General features: G+C 39.0%; 1 protein-coding gene across 2 annotated transcripts in view; it reads left to right on the top strand.

The window, feature by feature from the left end:
* Window positions 1–24,126, top strand: part of GRAP2 (GRB2 related adaptor protein 2) — a 103,428-nt gene that overhangs the window by 45,651 nt on the left and 33,651 nt on the right. The window contains exon 1 of one of the 2 annotated variants that reach the window (XM_014882668.2): window positions 18,681–18,851. The exons of the other annotated variant lie outside the window; for it this stretch is intronic. The gene's annotated coding sequence lies outside the window, so the exon portion shown is untranslated. Of the gene's footprint in view, window positions 1–18,680; window positions 18,852–24,126 lie in introns of those variants that run through there. 2 annotated transcript variants of the gene reach the window in all.

Raw genomic sequence — 24,126 nt, 5'->3', positions numbered from 1 at the left:
GCTCCCCAGAGGGATAGGCAGGGCTCTGCTAAAACTAAAGTTGTATTTGGGGCAGGAGTCAGCAAAATAAATAAGAGCCTGTATTTCTGAAGGCTGATTTATGCCAATAGGGAGATCCTCATACAGTGTGAAGCAGCACTGTGTTAATCTCAAAAGAGCTACTTTGTTTGATGGGGGTTAAAAATCTGTGTGCAAGATTCTCTCCTTAAGTGGATGCAATTATCAGCACTGTGCCTGGGTGAGGTTTTGCTTCTGTCTTCTCCTCTCTTCATGACCCAACAACCCTACAATTGCACTGTATATCCCGTTGCTTTTCTGGAGGTTTATCCATGCTCACATGGCAAACTGCATTTGTGGCTGCATGTCGCTGGTTGCACAGGTTTTGATACCACAGGCTTGGGGACACTAAAAGCACAGCAGCACTGGCTTTGCTGCAGCCTTACTGCTGTCATCATGTGTCATCACACTTGTTGCTGAGACATGAGTTTGAAGGCGAAATTTTGGAAGAAAATATCTTGTGAAGTTGAGTGAAGGTAATACTTCAAACCTTAGGTATAAGAGACATTTTATGACTGATACATTTTATGTCATCGGCTGAAGACACTTGAGCTGCAACACTCACATCTTTCTTTCTCTGAAATGAACCCGAGATTTTGTGAGGGATTGTCCTGTGCCACACAACAGTTGGAAACTGGAATGAAATACATGGATTGGCTTCCACCTAGTTGACTCCTTGCAGGCTACTCCATCGCCTTTAAGTGACAGGACTAAAGGCAGTGGGCACAAACTGAAATACAGGAGGCTCCATCTGAGCTTCAGAAAACGCTTTTACTGTGAGCATGACCAAGCTGACACATATGTCCCAGAAAGGTTGTAGAGTCTTCCCCCTTGGAGATGTTCAAAAGCCATCTGGACACGATCCTGGGCAGTCAGCTCTAGGTGGCCCTGCTTGAGCATAGGTTTGAACCAGATGTTCCTCCAGAGGTCACTTCCAAATCCAGCCATGTTGTGATTCCGTGGCAGAGCCCCATATAACATGAAGGCTGATATTTAGTTTACCAGCAAGTAAACAAAGCAACCAGTTTGCTGCAGACAGCATTTCACGTGTGCTCTGAGCCACACCAGGAGGGACTGTCAGGACACATCAGAAGAGGCTGTTCTAGGCATGGCCCACAGTCACATCTGAAATGGGATCAGACTCTCCTTACAAGAAAAACTTCTGCATTTGTTTCCAGGAGCTCAGGAGCCTGCCAGCAGATTAGGCAGCTGGGGAACCTGGCACAGAAAGCCAAATTGGGAATGAAACTACCTGAGAGTGTTCAAACATGTAAGAACCCCTTTATGTTGCCTTGCAGTAGTGCTTCCATCAATAAGAACTGGGCCCCTAACCTCAGGAAGAGTACCACTCAATGTTATTATTGTCAAAAAGTCAGCGTTTCCCTGCTGCTATCATATTGTGAGAAATCACAGCAATCTCCTATTTTTAGAACAGAAGTGCAGAACATCAGGTATCATTGTGCAGTACCGTGCCTGAACAACTGCTAGATTTTTAGGGGACTTAGTATCTCACAGCAATATTTAATTAGACAGTGAGTTGAAACAGTAAAGTACTTTCTAAATGCTAAATATTAGTATTCCAAAGCATGAAAAACTAGAAAAAGGAAAGCCCTGCTTTCCTAAATTCCTGCAGCCTATGCACAGAAATCAAGATGGACTGTGGCAGATTTTATCACAAGCCGCTTAAAAAGAGAGATGTGCAAGCTTTGCCCGTGCCGACTGAGCAACCATAGAGATGAAACCTTCCCAAAATCCCCTTTTGTAATCAGCCCTCACGTCTCCCTCCAGCACTACAGACCATGTACGAGTCCTTGCACAGCACGTGTGGGCATCGCTAATAAGATTTACTCTTTATCCATGCCAAGTTTCATCATCCACTGAGAAGGCAGCTTGCTGAGCAGAGGGGAGAGTTAGATTGTGTTGGATGCTGCTGATACTAATAAGAAACTTGGCAAGAATATGGTGGAATATTGCTATAATACAATAATGTTTTTGGAACATTTAGAACAAACAAAAAAAAATCATTACCAAACCTGTTTGAAATGCAGGAGGCACAATTTATAGGAAATTATTTGCATTCAAGAAAGTGGCGAATCAGTTACAGCACGTTTTCACAAAGCCCGTTGAAATCATCATCACAGGCAGGTAGGAATAATACAGAGATGAGTTTGCCCTCCATTTCCTCATAAGATGTTGTAAAATATTTGGGGGCATATTCCTACCCTCCTGAGTGCACAAAAAATTACCTGCCTTGCCTGGAGAATATGTCCTCAGAGTCACAGAGCATAAGCTATAAACAGTTACAACTTGTTTAAAAAGTGCTTCTCTCAGGACAGATAAAAATCTTCTGGGTCTGAATTTTCTTCTTTTTTTTTTTATTTCTTTTCTCCTGTTGCTCTGCAATTCAATGGCTGAAAATCTCATTTACTCAAAGTCTGAATTCAGATCCAGCCATGGTCTGTATTCTCTACCATAAAAACTCTAAGGAATTAATAGCTGCTTGATAATTTCATAGGTTTTTTTTCCCAGTTTGCCAGGTTCAATATAGGTCATACCAGTGTCCTTCCCTATTTTTGACATAAAGGGAGGAACACAAGCATGTTTGCCTTATGTGTTGGCTCTTCAATGCTTTGAAGTCTTTCAGCACTCTGTTATTAGGCACATACCTTGAGTAACATGGATGACATATTTATGTATAAAACATCTTCTAAATTGAACATTTTAACTAGGTGAAATATTTCTCACGCATGACAGATGTAAGACACTGATAACTAGACAGTAATTAACTAGTTTAAAAATAGTCTTGTGCAGAAACTAGAACCCAGGCATCCAGTGCAGCATGAAGAAGTAGAGAGTTTTTCCCTAGAATACCAATGCAATTTTATAGTTATATATTTTTATGCATTTATTCACTATTATTAAATGTAATTCTGAAAATTAGAGAGCATTTTACTTTCTAGAGGGCTTCAACTCTGCTAACTGGTAACCAGATAGCAGATTAGTCAACTTGACTAATTCCTTATGTTGCTGAGTCAAATTGTGATATTTTATTCATATTAGGTAGCACCTGGTCAATTTAAACAGGATTATCCATGATGTAAGACAGTACTACATGAGTGAGTGCAGGGCACAATTCAAAACGAGTGTCTCACTGGGATCTCAGAGCACAGTTTTACACTGTGAAAGAAAATTAACTCTAGCCCAAGATACCACAATGTCTCAGTAAAACCTACACTAAAGTGTTCTGAGCAGCACATCATTCTTTGCAGTTCCAACAGAGCAAGAGGACTTGGATAAAGTGTTAATGCTCAGACTACAGTTTTATCTTGACCATAATTCTTAAATGGTAATTTTGAGCAACTTTTGCAATACATGTTTGATTGCTGTCAGTGGAAGTCAGGCAGGAAACTACCTTGGTCCCTCATGTTCAGTATTATGGTAGTCACTCATGAAGATGTGCTTAATTTTTTTGTTACTGCATTTATACCAGAGGGAAAAGACAACAAATGAAATCACGAGCTTTATTTCAGTTGATTGGGTCCCACAACTTTTCCCCTGAGAAACATCCTTATTTGAGGTATTTGACTGCTAACACCATCGGTTTGAAATTTGTTAGTTGATTACTTGGAAGGTGGGGGAATAGCACAATGATTAAATAAATCTGTTGGATATCCATCAGCTCTTCCCTTCTAAGTACGTCAGTGTTACTTATAAAATAGGCCTCTGATGAATTTCACATTTTCAGAGAATTTGTCTGACTTGAGCTATTGGGTGCTTTTGCCTGGGTGCTGGAGAAGGCTGGTTTTGATATGACAGGGATGCTGCCCTGGAAAACGTTCTGCTGAGAAATATTTTTTTAATTATTGGGGGGAAGGGTGGTTTTTTTTACACAGATGTTAAATTTCCTGGAATTAATCGGGTAGAAAAATGCCTTTGAGGCATCATTCGGTCCATTAACTGCAATGCCAACAGCCAGTGGCTGGAGCTGAATACTAACAGATTTTATAGCTCTTTACAGTAATAGACAAAGCCAGGCAGATTCACAGCTCAGCCTGACCCTCCTGTTCTTACCTGCTGCCTTCTGTGTTTATATCCCCCGTGTCTGCAACGTGCTTCCTTTTTGAACAGGGAGACATGAATATAAGAAGTTGTGTTGGTTTGCTCATTTGTGTAAAAGTTATACACTCAGCAAACCAGGATCAGGCCCTCCTCCTCCACTTCTAGGGACTACTTTAAAATTAATGCTATTGCAGCATTATGTCAGACACATGTGCTTCATAATACATGGAGCAAAATGGGAGAGTAGGGAACAACTGAAAAACTAATTTTAAGGACTAAATTTCCTGAGAGAAGTCTTAATTCATAAGACAAATGTGAAAAAAAAATACCGAAGGAAATTGAAAGGATCTTGGTGTTATTTAGTGCATACATGTTCTTTTTTTGGCTACATGAAAGTTTTTAATAGTTTTTTTTTTTCCATACAGAAAGCATACAGTATTCTGAATCATAATGTTTTTCCTAGGGAAGACAGGAAGTCCTTGTGTACTTCTGCATTGCAGAACTGAGTTCAGCAGAGAGGTGTGTAGCAGTGGGGATATAGGCTGACATAAGCTGTACGTGCACCTAATTTGGAGTCTTATCTCCATGTTTCACTTAGGGTATTAGGACCATGCCTTCCTTGTCAGTTCTAAGCTAGGAGTCTCCAAGCCAAAATTTGCTGCAATGGGTTATGACAATTTAGTATTCAGACTACTATTCTGAGTTCATACTACACCAACATTTGTATAAGATGCTGACCTTGGAATCAACTATGGATGAGACATAAACCCCAAAATACTTAATACTTTGAGTGGCTAATAATCCCAAATTAAACTTGAAAGAATAAGTGATTAACTCTAGGACCCTGATAATATTACATTATACACAATTAAAAGTTCCTCCCTCTAGTTTCTATAGAATCTATGCTATTTCTTCTCCAAGACTTCCCACGGTGGGTGCTCAGATATGATAATGAAGGGACCAGATAGCTAATTGTTTAATAGCTTGTTTATCTGTTTGCTATGTGGTATCCCTGCAGCAGTCTCATTTCTTTGTTTGAAGTCTTTTATACACATGCATTTATAAGACACTTGGGAATATGAGGAGAAAAAGCAGCAAATAAATATGTTTGGAAAGCATATGCTGTACTAAATCGGCAAAGGGTAAGGAGCTCTAAAAAGAAGAAAGGAAGAAAATGGCTCCAACTTAGGAAAGTAATGTGAGATGCTGAGTGAAAAAAGAACAGTCATCCAGCTGGGATTTATTAAGTGGAAAGCTTTGGGGTTTTTTCTTAACAAAAGAGGAGGACCAGAAATCAAAGATCACTGTATATTTACCAGCTTTTTTGAAGTATCTCTTCACTAATATTAGAATATCTCATAAAGACTAATCAACTGATCTTCATAATATCCTTATGAGTTTGAGAGATTTAAGCCTTGTTTTATCATTAGCAGAATAAAGAGATTATTTTTCTAAGACTACACAGGAAATCTGTGATAGAAATAGTAAAGCATGTCTGCATTCAGTGCAGTGACTCAACCATAGCACCAGCCAATCTTCTTTCAGGTTTACAAGGCACTGAGGGAGGGCTGTTGGTCTCATTCATAGCCAAAGGAGAAACTGATGAGAGACTCCCCCCAAGTATAGATGGGGAGAGGATTATATCATTCTGGTTGTTGTGGAAAATCTGCCTTTTTTCTTGTGTTTTGATAAAAGGCAATGCCATAAATGGATTTTCAGCTAACTTTTGCTGGGCATCTCTGATGGTAGCCAGTCTTAAAAAGCCAAGACCCTTGTAATGAAATCTGAGACTGTTTTGAGCTTTGTCTTCATGTGATCATTTTATCAAATGTGACAAAACTTGTATGCAGTGAAGATGATAACACCCATAAAGCCCTTTAGATTGATAAACTATAGATATAGCTAGGATACAAAAGGGAAAAAATCTCCTATTTATAGGACAAAAATCATGCTATTTAAATAAAATGTTCCCATTTTGTTTTCCTGCAGCTTTTAACCATATATTGCTAAGGTTGCATTATCTCTGGTAAAACTTTTAGCCATTGGGATTGCTGGGTGAGCTGACCACATTTTTGTGCGTAGCTCTGAAGGAGACAGTTGTCATGCACTGTGATCTGAGCATATGTCATTATTTATGTTACCTCCAGTGAGAATGACCTTGTAACCACATTCAATATGGTTAAGTGAGATTTTTATGAAGGACTTGCACATCCATATTGAAACTGCTGTAGAACATTGAAGAAGATTGATGCAACTTTTATTAACCCTATTAACTCATTCTAAAAAGGGGTTATCTGTCTTTCATCCATATTTTCAAGGTGCATCTACCAATTGCATCATCTGCTTCTAAGGGATCTGAGAGCTCAGAAAAAATAAGACTACCACCATCATGGCAGTATCATACTTTTTCTGGGCAGAAGACTGCAACTTGACTCTGCAATCGTTAGGACTCCACTGATCAAAAAAATTTAAATTCACCACCTTCTGAGTCCTAGAATAGAACTGTTATTATCCAGCACATTTTCCATAGAGACAGTTGCTCAGAGGAAGATCTGGATAACTGATATCAACAGTGAATGTATTTGGTCTCCTTCTAATTTGCACCGTTTTTGACACAGGTCTGGCAGTGTAAAATATTCTTAGACTGAATGCAAAGGAATGCCATTTACAAAGAATTTAAAGTGTCTTGTCAATGCCAGAGCTGTGCAAAAGGGTGCACTTAGCACTGTAGTGTTAGACAGTTTTTGAAGTGGACAATCTCACAACTTCCCTTCTCCTCTCCTCTTCCCTAACTTGGATTCCTGTGCAGCTTTCCCTAGAATTTCAACCATGAGAAAAAAAATTGGAAAAAAAAGAATTCATTTTTCTAAAGGTTGTTAGGTTCTCCACTGGCATTACATTAGTACAACCTCCTGCACAGGTGCATAGCTGGAGCTGAGAGGAAAGAATGGGATGATTCCCTTCAGAAATTTTTATATATTTGGATTATTCCACATAGTCATAGGAATCACAATGGGGAAAAAAAGGAGAAACTTTTCTTTACTGTATTGAGAAGAGTGTAGATGTATCTTTCAGTGTCAATTTGCTTTGGAAAGAAAAATGTCACAGGGGTATGAGTGAGATGCCCGTATTTTTTAAGGCATTGTGGAGCACACACTGGAGGCTCTCTGATTCTTCAGTTTCTTAGTTTTGGTTTTTCCACAGTTAACTGCAAACAGAATTCAGTGCGGGCAAAAAAAAAATCTAATAATTTCTAAGATTATGATGATTGCCAGGCAAGTCTGTTTGAAGTTAATATTACAATATGGAACTATTGAAATGCAACAACAATAAAAAAAAAATAAAGGACATAGGTTATTAGGAATATATTTTATATCAGCATGATTTAATCTCCCATAGAAAATACATTTCTGAAGTTTCAGAATATTTTCAGTGTTCCAAGTATTTGAGAAATAGATCAGCTGAAACTACTTGTGTGAAAATGTTTCTTTTCTGGAAGAGGCAGAAGGTTGCAGCTCATGTCTGGTGAGAAGAACAACTCGAGGAGGCAGAATGTAGAAAAGCTGCATATTATAGTGGTTTTCTCTGTCTTGGTTTAAAGAAAAAAAGGGGAAAAAGACTAATAACAAATAGCATTTTGAGTGTTAGCTAGTTTTTCATCATCCAACAAATAAATTGTGCTGAAGCATTAGCCTTGACTCCCATGGTGCTTAGCTATTACAGTACATATGGTATGGAAACACTCAGTGGTGTTTGAGGTCCTGGCAGTGCTGGCCAGCTGGGGACCGTACACTGCAGCTGACACAAACACGGAGCTGCCTCCTGCTCTCCTGCACCTGGCTGTGCCACACGGATAAATCTTAGATGTTACTGCACAGCAAGGGCTCCACACGCTTCTGTTAGCAATAAATGCAGCAAGTACACCGTACATCCCCCACCAATAAAAACAGATACAGTCTTCTGTTCGAAATGAGTTTGTCACATCACAAAAGATTTGTTTTCACCCTGCCCAAAAATTGCAGCACTTCTGTTTTTTTTCTTGATGAAACTAGACAGCATTACAACCTTTATGTTATACTGACTGCATCTAAAATACCAAAATATTTAGGACTGATGGGTCAGGCTCAAAAGTGCAGCAACAGACTAAATGCTGTACACGGTGACTTTGGTTGGTTTGGACGGTGTGTCAACTTGAATAGTCATGTCCTGTAACTTTGTATTCAATATCTGGCATTTCAGTCTTAGAAAATCAAGGCAAAATTTCTGAGTAATTTTTTTCTGATATCAAAGACTGGATGGTTTCGTGAAGTTTCCTACTGCAACTTCAGCTCAAGTGAAATTTACAGCATCTTAGAAGATCATCCAGACAAAACTAACTCCAGCTAATACTAAGTATTCACAATATTCTCCTTCTTCCATTTTACAGTTTAAATGTTACGGAGAATTATTTGCTCGGTAGTAAATAGGCTTGACGTTTTTTAGACTTCTGTTGTATCCAATATATGCAAAAGCCATACACAAAAAAACTTATAAATATGCTACAAGTGGGCAATTTCTCTTTGTTTTGTGGCATAGAGCCATACTGATTCAGCTAACACTAGCATCCTATTAACACAGACATCCTATTCCCATGTTATTCCACAGTGAATATTATCTGATGTTTTATTCTGAAAGTAGTGACCTACCTGGAAAGTGGATGACTTTTTGAATCCTGCCTAGAACCCAAAGAATCAATTTCTCCTTTTGTCTATATACCCTGTATAGTTTGTGTGAACACCAGTAGTCTAAGTTATGTGAGACATCTGTAGCTGGAACAAAGCATAAAGAAAGCTGTGTTACAAATCTCCTGTAACCACTGTATTGATCTTTACCCACCTTTTCAGAGCATTTAATACGGTTTCTACAGCATGTCTGTTCTTCTAGTACTTTTCAGTCCCAGTGCTCTTGCACAGCTCAAACAAGAGTCCATTACACTGATTACTTGTTATTCCCTGCTGATGCTCTCTTCCTAGCTCTGCACGGGCACCTTGGCCTTGACCAAAACCAAGGTTTTGTCTTCGTGGTTGTGGGATCCCTGAGGACTTTTTGTCAAGCTATTTTAAAAATAACCATCAATAGGCCCTGCTATCCCAGTTTTTAATTAAATCTTTTAGTCAAACCAAGCCTTATCAAATAGGGACTAATACAACAGAAAAACAGGCTGGTACAGAGAAATGTTTGCTAGATTTAGACACCCACAATACAACCCTATTTGTGACAAAAGAGTACTGTAACAGAACCATTACTTTATTCCTAAAGACTTCCATTTTTCCCTTTTTCTAAAGCCATAGACCTACCATTTTTACTTTTTGCATTATGTGGATTTTTAACCTTTATTTATACAAAAACCACTTTTCTTAGCATGAAAAGCTTTTTCATTTTAAAACAACTAAAATTTTAGCAAACACAGTTTTAAAATATAAGCTCAAGTTCTTTAGGCTGAAGTTTGTAGAAAGAAGGTCTGGTAGGAGTAAAAAGAAATTAAATGTTGGTGAGCAGCTTTTGATAGTAGATCTCTTAGGGAACAGCATAATATAAGAGATGCAACATCTAATTATGTTTTTGTTATCTTGATGCCTGTTTGTCATATTACTACTTTTGATACTGTCAGAAACCATTGGAAAGGGAAGATAAAGCAGATTTTTCCGAGGTTTGGCATGCTGAGCAAAGACATTAACATATGCTATAAAATGCCTCAAGAGACAGGTTGGAGACACTGAAAGACCTCTGGTTCCCTCCTCTCTTGGAACCGTAATCCTGAAAATTCAGTACAAAGATCCCCTTCTCTGTGTAACTTTACTTTTCCTCTTTCATTCCTGGTTTCTGTTGTTAGGCTTTACAAGCCCTGAATCTGACAACATCACACTATTAAGTCTGGGGTGAGCTAAATACAATGGCACGATGGACAAATATAATGAGTTTGAAGATGGTAATTCAGGTGGTTACTTCTGTCACTGAAGAGTACAGTGCATTCAAATTCCTTTTCAGGATTTTGAAGTTGGGATATTTTATTTCACAAATAGGATGGAGTAAGACTGCATGTATTGTCAGTTAACAAAACTCAGGTGAAGGGCAATAGCAATTTCAGACAGTGACAGCATCTTAGAACTGACTGACCAAACATTAGTTGTTTTTTTTCTGACTGGTTCTGAAACCATATTAAACCACATACTACTTTCAAGTTAAGCAGTGGAGGTGGAAGCACGTGCCTTCTTTTGCTGAGAGAGGGGGAAAAAAGGCATTGAAATGCAAATTCTTATGGTACAGTTAGAGCTTTCCTTAGTTTAATCTCATAGCCCCCAGATTTTTATACAGTCATTAAACAATCTTGAATTTATCTCATCAGTATAAAACCAAGAAAATCATTATGTGCAGCTGTACTGTAGAAGCATCACAATGCAATTATTTCATTGCACAGACCAGATGCATGCTGCTGGCGTGTCAGAGCCAGAAGGATCTGCATGGAGTTTGTATCAGCAGGAATTTACTTTCACATACATCACTTGAGGACAGGAATGTGCAATGTGACAGGCCCATCACTACCCATAATTCATCTAATTTACTATGGTAGGAGGATACTTGATTTTATCTGAAAGTCAACAGGTCAGTGGCTTCATGCAGCAGCTCATGCTGTTCCCAGCATTACTATGTTCTTACTAATAATTTAATCTTGTATTTGAAGTTCAGTTCCTATGACTTACCTCCTCCTTCTCATTTTCTTTCACTTCCACTTAAAAATATAATGTTCATTTCAGCAAAATTAACTGCAATTTCATGGATCACTACAGCAGGAATAAGTTGTATACATAATACTCTAATCCATCTATTTGTTCCCCAGAATGCAAATTGACTTGATAAGCAATTCCATGTTCTATGTAAATAACCCTACTTCTAATTGAGAGTGCTGTATTGTCAGTGCAGATGGGGAAGGGAAAAGAAGTCTCTGGCTTTAACTTTCTGATAGTTGTTGCAGGATATTTTGTTTACATTTTTCTAAATCTATCATATAGAAAATATAGGCAGCTGCTGCCTTGATTTCTTTTTTAACAAAAGCTCTGGTGGTCTACTGATGCCTCATTCTCCCTTTTTCTTAAAAAAATATTCTTAAGAAAAAGTTTTCAAAATCTGGTTCTGATCTATTATGCCAGATGACAATACCTAAAATGCACAATTCCTTTCTAGTAGATACCAATTATCATAGGAGTGAGAATAGAACATGACTCTTGTTCTTACAGCAGTGTGTAAGAATAACGGGTAAGAAGAAACACTACAATAGGATGAACAGTAGGAAGTTTACTTTTCATAGCCCATTTTAGGTTCAGATTCTCTGTGCAGTTTTCCAGCAGCTGGAATAATTTATATGAGCTGGACACTTGTTTTTGTAGTGTGGATTCTCTTCTACTATTAATTGACTGGTATTTCCATTTCTTTTCTCTATAAAGATATTTGTAATTATCAAGAACTTCTTTCAGGTTCTTTCAGAGTTAAAATCAATGGCTAAATATTATATTGAAAAGAAAGATAACAGCTTTTATATGTTCTTACAGTTTCTTAAACTACCAATTTTTTTAATTATAAAGTAGAAGTTACTTAAATGTCAATGGTAAAAATATTTGAGTGGTAAACACTAAGCATTGCCTTTAACTGTAAACTTAATTGGACTACCAACTTGAAATCCATTAAGTTAGCATAAGCTAACTCTTCCAGGAGAAACAAACTTATCAAAATTACCAGACAGAGTTTCTAAACAAAAAGAAAGAAGAGTTCTTACATACCATGCATTAAGTAAAATGTCACATTTATTGCCACGGAATGTAATGAAGGACAAAAACACAGACAAATACAGAGAAATTAAAGACTCTTTTAAATAATTATTCAGATACAATCTGTGGCTCAACAAGTCAAATCAGACTTGTTGCAGTGAAGAATTCCTGGAAGGAATGTCAAGAAGGCTTGCTTTGTTTCCTTTCTTCCTGCTCATTTTCGGTAAATAGATCATATTGGCACTCCCAGCTAGAGGACACTGGGCCAAGTGGCCTTTTGCCTGACTACACTACTGTAATGCTCTTTTGTGCATTATGGCATCTTCAGTGTGATTCCTTGGCAAAATCACACGTGCTCCAAAACAGACTTGTTTCTACCTGTGGCATCTGTCAGAACTGCAGAATGAGCAAACTTGCTGGCTGAACTGCCTTTGGCCCAATTCCCTTCATTAATCTAGGAAAATACAGCCATGGGAGAGTAATACAAAGACCAATCTATTTTAATATGTGTTCTAGAGTCAGAAAATATTAATTTGTCTTACTTACTTTGAACACACTAATTTTCAGAAATGCCAAATAGATGCTAATTTCTTTTCAATTTTCAGCTTTTCAGCTCATCTGTCCTTATATTCAAAAAAACTTCTATCTGTATGTAAACCTAAAACCAACAGTGACGCTATTTTTCCTAAGTTCTTGTAAAAGTGTTGGTATTTTAAAGTGTTTTTTTTCTGAGAGTAATGTGGAAAAGTTGTTTATTCTTTTGCTTTTTCTAATGTGCAGCTGTAATTACTTGCTAATTTTTCCTTGAGCAATTAGTTTAAATAATCAACTCATACTTACTAATTTTAATTGACAGGCCTTCTCAAGTCATCCTTGATTCCTTTCAGTGTTATGCATATATTGAAAATTTTTCAGTGTCTCAGTGTTGAAGAAGCCCTATTTATATTGGTGTCTGACTTTCTCTGATGAGTTATTTATAAAATAATCCAAGCATGTGAAGCGCTTGAACACAAACCTCCAGGTCTTTCTGCAGCCACTCATCCAGTGGCATAAACGTGTCCATAATCCAGAAGGAAAAACTGCACTGTCTGTTAGTTCAGTGATCTCCCACATTAATGAGCTTGGGAGGGCCCAAGAATTGTTAGTGGCTGCTTTTGTCACTTTTACTTTCTTAGATTTTTTTATAAAAGTTTTTACACTTTTTCTAGTTATTTTCTAATTCTATCTAGTTTTAGTCAGTAAGTGATGCCAGACACTTCTCATGATGCTTATTTTACTCTCCAAATCACAAAACTCAACACACTCCTGCAAATGTAAGAACTCAAATTAGGAATTAGGGCTTCTCTCCCAAAAAGGGTGGCAGGATGAATAGCCCAGCCAAAGCCCATCTACACCAATGCATGCAAAATGGGGAATAAACAGCAGGAGCTGAAAGCCGTCGAGTGGAAGACTTAGTTAACAGAGTTGCCATCCTGGAAACACAATGGGATGGCTCACACAACTGGAGTGCTTGCAATGGATGTCTGTAAACTCTTCAGGAGGGACAGGTGAGGAAGGAGAGGTAGTGAGGGAGCCCTGTGTGTTAGGGAGTGTTTTGACTGTTTGGAGTTTAATGATGATGATGATGATGATGATGATGATGATAGGGTTGAGTGGTTATGGTAGGAATTAGGAAAGGCCAATAAGGTGGGAGTCTGTTACAGACCACCCAACCAGGGTGAAAAGGCAGACAAAATATTCTGTAGGCAGATGGAATAAGTCTCGTAGTTGTTGGCCCTTTTTCTTGTGGGGGACTTCAATTTACCAGGTGTCTGCTCTAAGTACAACACAGCAGAGGAAATAGTCCAGGAGATTCCTGGAGTGTGTGGAAGATAACTCCTGACACAGCTGATGAGGGAGACATCCACTGGATCTGGTGTTTGTGAACAGAGAAGGACTGGTGGGTGAAATGATGGTTGGAAGCCATCCTGGGCACAGTGATAATGAAATTATTTGAGTGTTCAGAGTCCCTGGGGAGGCAGGTCTGAAGGAAGGAGTTCAGGAAGGCTGGACATTCTTCAGGAAGGAAACCTTGAAGGTGCAGGAGCAGGCTGGCCCCATGTGCTAAAAGACAAGCCAACAAGGAGGAAAGATTGATCAGGCTGAACAGAGAGCTTTGACTGTAACTCAAGAAAAAAGGGAGAGTTTATGATCCATGGAAGATGGGGCAGTAAACTCAGGAGGATTACAAGGATGTTGTAAGGTTATGCAGAAAGCAAATTAGAAGGGCCAAAGACCAACTAGAACTTAATCTCGCTGCTGCCATGAAAGACAATAAAAAATGTTTATAAATACATCAGCAAGAAAAGGAGGGCCGTGGAGAACCTCCATCCTTTTTTGGATGTAGAGGGAAACATAGTGACAAAGGATGAGGAAAAGGCTGAGATATTGGATGCCTTCTTGCTCTCGTCCTTTAATGAGAAGATCAGGGGAGTACCTGCACCCCTGAGCTGGAAAACAGGGACAGAGAGCAGAATGAAGATCCCACAACACAAGGGGAAATGGTCAGTGACCTGCTACACTGCTTAGACACACACAGGTCTGTGGGGCTGGATGGGACCCACCCAAGGATACTAAGGGAGCTGGCAGGAATGCTCATGATATCCATAATTCTGTGATATCATTTACTTAAAATTCTGGAGAAAGAAGCAGAGGCAGAAATAATTTCATCCTCCATTTCTCATCTGCGTAAGGAAGTCAAAATCAGGATTCCATGTTAGCAAAATTAATGAACAGGAGAAATAGATATTGCCTTCTGCAATAACCTTTTGGTCCCATTCAACTGTCCTTAACCAAAAATATAGCAACCATAACAGATCCAAGGAGAAAGCAGAGAGAATACATCTAGCCTCTCCTTTTGGCAAGACTACAATTTGATACCAAACTAGAAGGAAAGTGACTTGATTCTACTCAATAATGTATGCCATAATAATTAAGTGTTTTTACATTTACACATTAAACCTACAATATTCAGGTGTTTTACTATGGAAAGTCAATGAAAAGCACAGAGAGCATCATAAATTTTAAAACGTGGATAATTTTAGTGCCCAGTAAGTCTGTTTAAATACAGCCTAACACCTTCAACTGTTTAACCACTGCTTCAGCTGACTTACAGTGCTAATGTAGTTAGCATTTTGATCACACCTATAACAAGATCCAAATGCAAATCTCAGTCATTGAAAGTTACACGCAGCAAAAGAACAATATCTGCAACTACGGAGAAGGGAAGGAAATGTCTCATGTCAGTCTAATGCAACCCTTCTTTTTATGGAATTGTTGAAGGGCTCTAAAAAAGAGCAGAGAGGTGGAGGAATTAAAACAAGAGCTTTCATTTGTCATTGAATTGCTCTGCTAAATGGTAACACCAAAAACTGGTAACACCAGTTTTTCCAGACCAATCATCTCGGATCCATCAGTTTTCCCAGCTCGTACACTCAATAGGAGGTACATTTTGGTCAATGCAGCAGTAGCATAAAAAGGGAATGTGGCCTCCAAATGATTTAAATGATGCTTGTGAATTGTTATTTCACAGTTTTATGAGATGTTCCTGTTCCCATCCCTTCCTTTTATTGGTTAGCATAAGGCTGGGTAGATTTCTGTGCAGTTCCCGGCTGAGTCATCAGAGAAGGTCCATTTTCATCATGTATCAATTTGATTTCAAGCCTTGACAAACACCCAGTCTCAGGAAGGGAGACAATATGTGAAATACTTTATTTCAAAAAAAGTTAAAATGTCAAAACTTCTAATAAATTTTGTTTTCCATGTGAGCCCCCTTCCCACAGACCCCCCCATGAACGTGTTTCTCCTGTGTGCTACCTACCACAGTCCAGATTGAGGGGAATTTTTAATGCAAGGATTGGCATGAATTTCAAGCAAAATATCAAAGAGGTACCTTTTCAGTTTTCTAAAGAATAGAACTAATTAACCTTTTTATCAAACTACACACATTTTCAAATTACTTAAATGGGAAATATACTGGTTTAATTAAGATTTCGCAGGGAGAGACAGTTGCAAACACTTGGAACAGAGAGGAAGTGGGATGTTTATGAGGAAGGTGCTGTATGCTTTACAACTCCCTGTGTCTTTTTCTTGTTTGCACTTCAAATGGAGTCCATTTTTATTTGTCAATCACCTGCTGAGAGAATCTGATTTTATCATGTGTTTCAATGAAGCTATTAAAAAAACTTCAATCATGAAATTCCTCTTTCCCTTTGTATGTTTCTCTCCCTCTCTCTGTGTCAGCTGCACTTTGACATTGGTTATATGGCAGGATACATTGATTTGATTTGCTTTACAAATTGATTAGCTAATCCTCCTGCTATCAAGTCTTGCTTTACAAAAACCTTGGTACCCTTGTTTTCCTTAGCTGGGTCCACAGGTGGGTTGATTTTTGTAGGTCTAGGATTTGATGTGCATGCCACACTTCCTTCTGTTTCTTTGTTTTTAGTAAATGGTGAAAACTTCAAGACTGACAGGTTGAAGGTCTATATACATACAAAAGGAACAACATGAACAATGCCAGTATACTCCTCCCCACTTCAGGATCTCAGGAATATTTCAGAGGTGTAAAAAGAACATGCTAACTGATATAGCATTACAATATCAGTATTTTGGTGGCAATATATCAAAATAGTTGAATCATAGTTAGAAGATAGCCTAAAAGATCTACCTCTGAAAATTAAAACAAAAAACAAAAACCAAAAACAAGCCAACAAACAAACAAAAAACCCCACCCTGAAATATAAAATTTGGTAGATGTCTGAATTTAAGTAATATTCAAATTAAGCCATTGAGGCTGTAAAAGCCTGAAGCCTGAATATAGCCATGCATTAACTTCCAGCCTTTTGCTTTGGTTTGTCATTCAATGTCAGACACATCATGCCTTATCAATGAAGCTGAACACTGTACAAGCCTTAGTGCTGGTAGAAAAGACATCAGCATTTGATTGTTGCATTCTGTGCCTCTGTTCTTGAGCCAGCTCCATGTGACTAATGCTACAATGGTGCATATGTAACTGATATTTTAGTTTGCTGGTAAGATTGACATCTCTAATGCAAAACAAAAAAATATTTTTGGCTGAATAGCTAGGAGTATTTTATCTTAAGCCAAATAGAAAATTGCGCTTTGCCCAAAAGCATTTTTATTGTTTAATGTGTTTTTACCTTTTTATTCAAATCAAAGTAAATTGTGAGATAGAGAGCTGGTTTTAGCTGGAAAATCAGAACATTTTGTATTGCAAGTACTCAAACTATTAAAAATTACAAAAGAGTAATTTAATAGCAGTTACAAAACACCTTAATTGGTCTCTGTAACTTTTTGAACATTTTGAAGATATAATTAAGAGTACTTTTTTTCAATACTAGATAGTTCAATATTATCAATAAATTTTTGCCCATTTCAGTTTGTAACACCTGTGCTCTTTTGAAGAACACAGATGGAACCTCAGCAACCTGGCTGCTTGTTCTGAAAAGTCAACAATAATTAGGAGTTAAAGTGGTTTTCTTGTGCTGCTTTTGAGCAACAGGCTGGAAAAAGCACAAACCATTTGGCCAGGCTCTGAACCATATCCAAGGAAAGGGTAGAAAGAAAAGTGGCTTTAAGAACTCAGAGCTGTGTGGATCTCATTGGCTCAGGAGCTCAGTAATTTATGAATCTATTTCAGCTTCAGCAAATGGCCCTTTCACAGCTTGCAGCTACCCAGGAGAATTTAGATGATGTTTTTAGGCTATGATTTTAAGAGGTTCTAGACTGGTGGCTGCAGGGGGAAATTTCACTTGATGTCAACTCCTTTTTGTTTCCTCTGAAATGCTTCATGTTAACGACTGCAGGCACCGCACCAGGCAGGGCCAGGGCAGGGGCTGGCGTTTCCTAAGGCAGATTTCTGCTCTCCAGTAGCAATTAATTTTTCCAACCACTGATGGTCCTTCTCCCTCTGCCGCCCCACTGACCCCTGGCAGCCCTCAGGCTGCCTTCAGGAGGAGAGACTGGAGCTCAGAGAGCAGAGAAGAAAAGATGGGAGGGAAGCTGCCATTCAGAGGCCACCCCAATACACTCCTGGTAGCAACCACACTGATGCAACAACTAAATAAGCAAATACGCCTTTTCTGTTTTCTTGTAAGAATCACATTTTTATAGCTCTTTTTCTCACAGCTTGAAGACAGCCCCCTGGTACACACTTATTGCAGAATCTGATGACATCCTGATTTCTCTCTCATATCAACTCCCTCTTGCCTTTGCCTACACAGGCACAATATGATCTTGGCATTTGCCTGAATTTGCTCAGAGACAGCCAAGCTTGCGGGTGCACTGTGCAGATACACTCACGGACTCGGTCACGTCGTGGGGAACGTGTGCCAGGAGAGGTGCTCCACAAATTCACGTGCTGACAGCCTATGGCCACTGCTGTCTCCCCACAATAGAGAGGAGGGTACATTTCAGGACACCTGTGATGGCTTGCTCTTGAGGATCATTACTAATATCTGAAGGGGCCAGTGCTATCCAGACAGACACATTAAATAACTGAACATTGAACAAGTTGTGAGGTGCCCCAGCACAACTGCAGCATTCAGAGAAACTGCTCTCAAGCAGTTTCCCTTGCAGTAAGAGAGTAAAACCACACTAAGCTGAGCCCCATACCCGGCTCAATAGGCTGCTGTGACTGTGAGTTCCTGTGTGGTTTGGGGTTTGCACTCTGGCAGCTTGATTGGCTGCGCTTCAGGAGGGAGAGGCTGTGATGCTGGGCTGAAGATTCGTGTGTCCCACATGGCTCCGCAGAGCTGCGTCCTTGCTAAGCATTGTGCTGAAGACAGGTTGTTATGAGACTCGTGCCATTCCCCCACTGTTTTGTCCCATCACAGATCCTGAAAGACCAGAGTGTAACCACCTGCCACAAAGGTACAGATCTGCTTGTGTGCTTGCTTCTTTTGCTGTGAAGTTTTCCGGGTAGACGCGTTGGCTAAATTAGCATTGCATTTTCCACAGAGTTAAGCAAGTAAGGGCTTATCTGCAAGGCTTGAGATTCAGTGTGTTTTCTTTTCCACTGCAGGTGCATCAGGTTTTTCTCCTTGTCAGTGGGGGATCAAGACTGTGCTCAGGAGGAGTGTATTTATTGGAACAGAGCAAAGAAAATAATGAATGGAAATATTTTTTATTAGTCACAAGCACAAAGCAAAGAAACAACCAGTTTTCCCTGAATATTTAAGGTTGCTCTAGCAGACATCAGATTATTGTTTGTCTGAGACACCCATTGTGATCATACTGAAAGGGGCAAGATGCCTAGGAAGAAAAATCCTTCTGGCAACTAGAGATTTGGCATTGTTGAACCTCCTTTTGCTCAAAACCAGGGCTCTGCTGCCCAAGTGAGCTGTTTTTCCTGATCTCTTGTGTCTTCTGTGAAATGTGGTGGTTTCTCCAGGGGTCAGACATGAATATAATTTTCCCTCAATTGCTTTTTAATGTTGTTGTAAAGCTTTTTGATGCATTGTAAGCATAACAGGCAATATTGTTAGGAGACAGATCTTTAGACTGGAGTGCTATAGAGCTGTATGGAAAGATCTTGCATGTGTTTCACGTGTGTTTGTGTGCATAAAGTTCATAATACTTGTCTTGTAGGAGCAAAAGGACATCAGTCTCCAGGACATGAGTTAGTAGCATCCTATGAGTACAACATTTTCTTAGAAAAAACAATAATCTAAACTCTCTTCAGCAGCAGCTGGAGAGGCTGTCCCATTTATAATTGTCCAGTGAATAAAAGTCTAATCATAATTGAGTTTTTAGTAAATGGGCATGGCAGGAGGAACGGGGCTTTCGGTTGAGCGTTGCATTTTGGCATGGAAGACCATAGGTGATGCAGTCAGAAGTGCCAGCCATCCACTTGAAAGTGGAAAAGAGAGAAACTCATACTTCAGCCTCTGATCCCAGGTTTCTGAATAGGACAAAACCTCTGGCTATCATGTGATGGCAAAATGAGTTGTGGAACAGATAGGGAGGAAACCTGCTTCCTTAGCAGTGGCTCAGTGAACAAATGCATTGCTCTTGCAGTGAAGCAATTCCCTTTGCTTTCCTATTTAGTGACATTTATTTATATTTCATTCTTGCATTTGAATTTGACAATCCCACAGATAAGAGATTAGGCACAAACAAGCACTGTCATTCCCATTTTTATCAGGAAAGCAGAATAACCTGGAGATGGATGGATATGCACTGTGAAATGCACACAGTGAAATTTAGCTTAGTTTTGTTGTCTACATTTTGGATTTACTTTCATCTCTACCACACCCTTCTGCACACATCTAAAATTTTTAAGACTGATGGATCTGCCTGGGCAAAACAGGCAACCTTTGGAAAAACAGGGCTCTGCTGCTCAAATAGGCTGTTTGTCCTGATCCCTTACGCCTTCTTACTTTAGTTTGCATAAGGCAGAGCAGCTCTGCAAGCTTGTCTGGTTACTGTAAGTTACAACCATTGCTCTAGGAAGAAACATCACTTTCCTCTTCAAACTTCGTCTTCCTTTACCTGGTTACACGGAATTTTTTTTCCCCGATGATTACACTTACTCTTGCAACCATACACCAATGCCCTCTGTTTTTGCTGATTCAAGGGCTGGCAGTGCAGTTGTAATGTCCTCTGCACGATGTTACACTTTGCCTTCCCTATCAACCTGCAGCTTGACAGCAGCTCTCTTTAGCCACAAGCAATATCTGAAAATCTGGCAGGGAAGTGGTTGCTATTAAGCACAGACCTGGAACTACTGCTGTAGGCAGTCCCTTTTTGTTTATTTTTATTGTCTGATACAATGAAAATTATCTTTATTCTCTTCTCTATGTTTCTTCCCTTAACAGTATTTTCACTTCAAATTCTCCTCTTAGTGGAGCCATAAGATATATATGTATGTGTGTGTGTATATATAGATAAAAATATATATAAACACCATAAAATACATTCACTGGCAAGTTCAGTCTCTGGTATTAGTTAGAAGAACCTACCCACTGTGGCTGACAAAGTGCCACATGTTTGACAAGTAAGGAAGTTTTGCTACCAACAGTTGATACACCGGGGTCCTTGGGGCTCATTTTAGTTTGCTTAGATTTTTGTAATATTATAAGGCCCTGATTTCTTCTACCTTTCTTCCTCATCTCCACAGTCTGGTTTTGGTCTAAGAAGATTCTACCAATTCTGTCTTTTTTCAGTTCCTCAAATTGCTATATAGAATCATGGAATCACTAAGGTTGGAGAAAGCTCCTGGAGTCAGACCATTAACCCAGCACGGCCATGCTCACTGCTAAGCCCTGTCCCAATGTGCCACATGTATATTCCATATAATGATGGCAACACACCTGATCTAAAGCTCAGGGTTGACTTCCAGCTATATCCCAGTCAGCACCAATGTTATGCATTAGTCCCTTGATATCTTTCAAAAATCTTTATTTTGTAGCTCCCTTGAAGGAGTCCTCAGCATATTTTTAGCTTAGACTTCCACCATTCTTTTTATATTTGGCCAGCAGGAAAGGAAGTATGTTACCATCAGTAACTTTGTCCTTCCTGCAGAAGCCTTTCATCTTAATGTCTGCATGCATTTTTGCCTATTGATGGGTGCTTTGCCCAGCCTTTAAGACAGGTGAGTGTGAAGGCTCTCACTTCATAATGGGGCCCTGGTACGTGAGTGTGATGACATTGAGATGACAGAAGCACTAAAGCTGTACCAGCCGAACTTGACAATCTGCAAAAATAAACTGCTGCCCTGAGAAGGCAATATGGGTTTTGGCACCCCATTCCATTGAAATAGCTGCATGTATGGCTGCATTGCACTTTTAAAATATGTCCTACAGTACAGAGGGGTGAAGTGACTTGCCCAGGAATGCACAGAAAATCTTTAACTGAGCTGGACTTGGAAAATGGATTCCTACTCTTCTTTTCTCACCACTAAACAAGGCTGACTTGTTTCTGCATTTTATAGTGATAATTTAATTTTATAGTGATCATTTAATTTAAAATATTATTTCAAATGAGCACTTTTTTTAAAGCGAGGGAGGGAAAGAGACTTGCACAAACGTGAGTAGAATTGGTAGAGACATCAGCTAGTCTAACAAATGTGTGTACTATAATTTTCATGGTTCAAGACACAAACTAATTCCCACAGTACAGCCCTTCTAGGGGGCTGATATTGTACTCAAATGCTTCTGATGCTTGATTGCTGCTGTCCCAGGGATGTTGAACTCACCCCACTGGGTAATCTGGTGAAGAGGAAGGGTATCTTCCTTTTCTTTTGACTTTTGCCCAGAATGCTCTCTCCGAAGTATAGTTGCTGTCTACTATTTCTAGAAACATTTCAGATAGATGAGAAAGAAAAAAAAATGTTTTGGAAGGGTCTAAATTCTTCCTGTAGCCTTTTTTCTTTTTCTTTAATTGTTCTGCTAGTTGGAGAACCATCCTAAAGTACCTTTTAAATAATATCTAAGCAGGAGGGACTAATCTTTGAGGAATAAGCTTGCTAAGAATGGACACATTATCCTGGCACTAAAATCAGAGGTCAGTACTGCAAAATATTACGAGGTAAAAGAAAACTAGTTGAATATCTAAATGAATATCATATGCTAACACGATGAAATTCTTTTTTACCTCCCTTGGAACTCTAAGATCCATCCTTCGTCCCTCTCCTCAACTCGACCTTTTTTTATAAATGGCTTTATCTTTTCAGAGCAGTACTAATAACATGCCAATTTTCCCCTCCAAGGCACTGTATACCTTACATTCTCTAGTCTTTCCAGTTCCCCAGTTTCTTTATTTTTATTATCTCATCATGAAAAATCCACCAGTAACTCGTAGAGTGCAAACTTAAACCCTCAGATCTCTGGCATTCCTTTTTTATTTTTAAAATCTAGCTACATAAATAACATCATGTTTCCGGGTCAGAGGCACTCGAAGATAAAACTGAATTCTGGCACAGGAGAAACTCTACATAACCTTGCAATCCAAATAGGAATTATCTTAAGATATGGAACATCTTCTGAAATTGTCTCTGTGCATAATTGGGACTCTGGTAATTGTTTTTCAAGCCAAGTGTAGAGTGTCTAAAGCCAGGACAGTGGAGGCTTCTCTCTCACTGTTTGTACCTGGCACTTGCTGTACCACAGCAGACTGTCACAGCCAGTACACTTCTCTAGTAGTGATCAAAAATTGATTTTGAGAAAGGTGACCAAACCCTCTATGAACCAAGCATGCAGAGCTCCACACGGGGCTGGAAGAAATGCTTTCTAATTCTGTCAGGGAGATTAGTTTACAGTTTCAAGTGGTATTATCAAGTTTCAAGCTGTATTGTCATTACACTGCTTGGACTGCCCTTTCTTGATAATTCTAATAGTGTAACAGATCTCTGAGATTAAATCTATCAAAACAAAAAAACCCTCCCAATTTCCTCAGCTCTTGAAGAGAACTGAGTCTAATCTGTAAATACTTTCTCATCTGAAAGTATTTAAGAAGAATCTTAATTCATTGAAGCCATCAAGGACTGCTACATTTTTAGTAGAAGGGGATGAATTGCAGAAAGTCATATCGATGGTGTCATAATCATGTGCAGCACTTGCATCCTTTGCCTACTGGTTTGACATAGCATATTTTGCTGTGTCCTGTACCCCAAGTAATGACACCTGTATTATGTGCCCAGAAGGTTTAATGCTCTCTTCTCCATTTGCTGTAGCAAGCCCATTCAATAATGAAAATTTCTGAATGTTTGTGTTGTCAGATTAGCTTTAAATGATCCTCAATAAAATATTTTTCCTTTCCCACGACCTCACAGCAAGGCAGGGCTCAGCGGGGCTGATGCTGCTGCTCACAGAGAGTTTCCTCATTCCGAGCAGCAGCTGCTCCACTCTGTTTCCAGCAGAAGTGAAGCCAACTGCTCCTGCTGAGAGATGGTGGAGGTTCTCCTGTCTACTGAGAAGGTGAAGTGATGAACATTTTGAAAGGACCATTCTAACTGTGGGCAGTTCAAGTATCATGAAAGCTCCATTTGTAGCATCATCTGAAGGAATAAATCAAACTCCAGGGTGTTTTTGAAGAGAAATTTTTTAATTAAAAAAAAAAACCTTGAAAAAAATCTTCATGTATTGTCTACACAAGATTTCTGTGATCTGTAAGTAGAATAAACATCTGGATTAACTATTCCATTATT

Source organism: Sturnus vulgaris, chromosome 5 (assembly GCF_052056855.1).
Source record: "Sturnus vulgaris isolate bStuVul1 chromosome 5, bStuVul1.hap1, whole genome shotgun sequence".
NCBI classification, from domain to species: domain Eukaryota; kingdom Metazoa; phylum Chordata; class Aves; order Passeriformes; family Sturnidae; genus Sturnus; species Sturnus vulgaris.
This window is presented reverse-complemented; position numbering and strand designations above follow the sequence as displayed.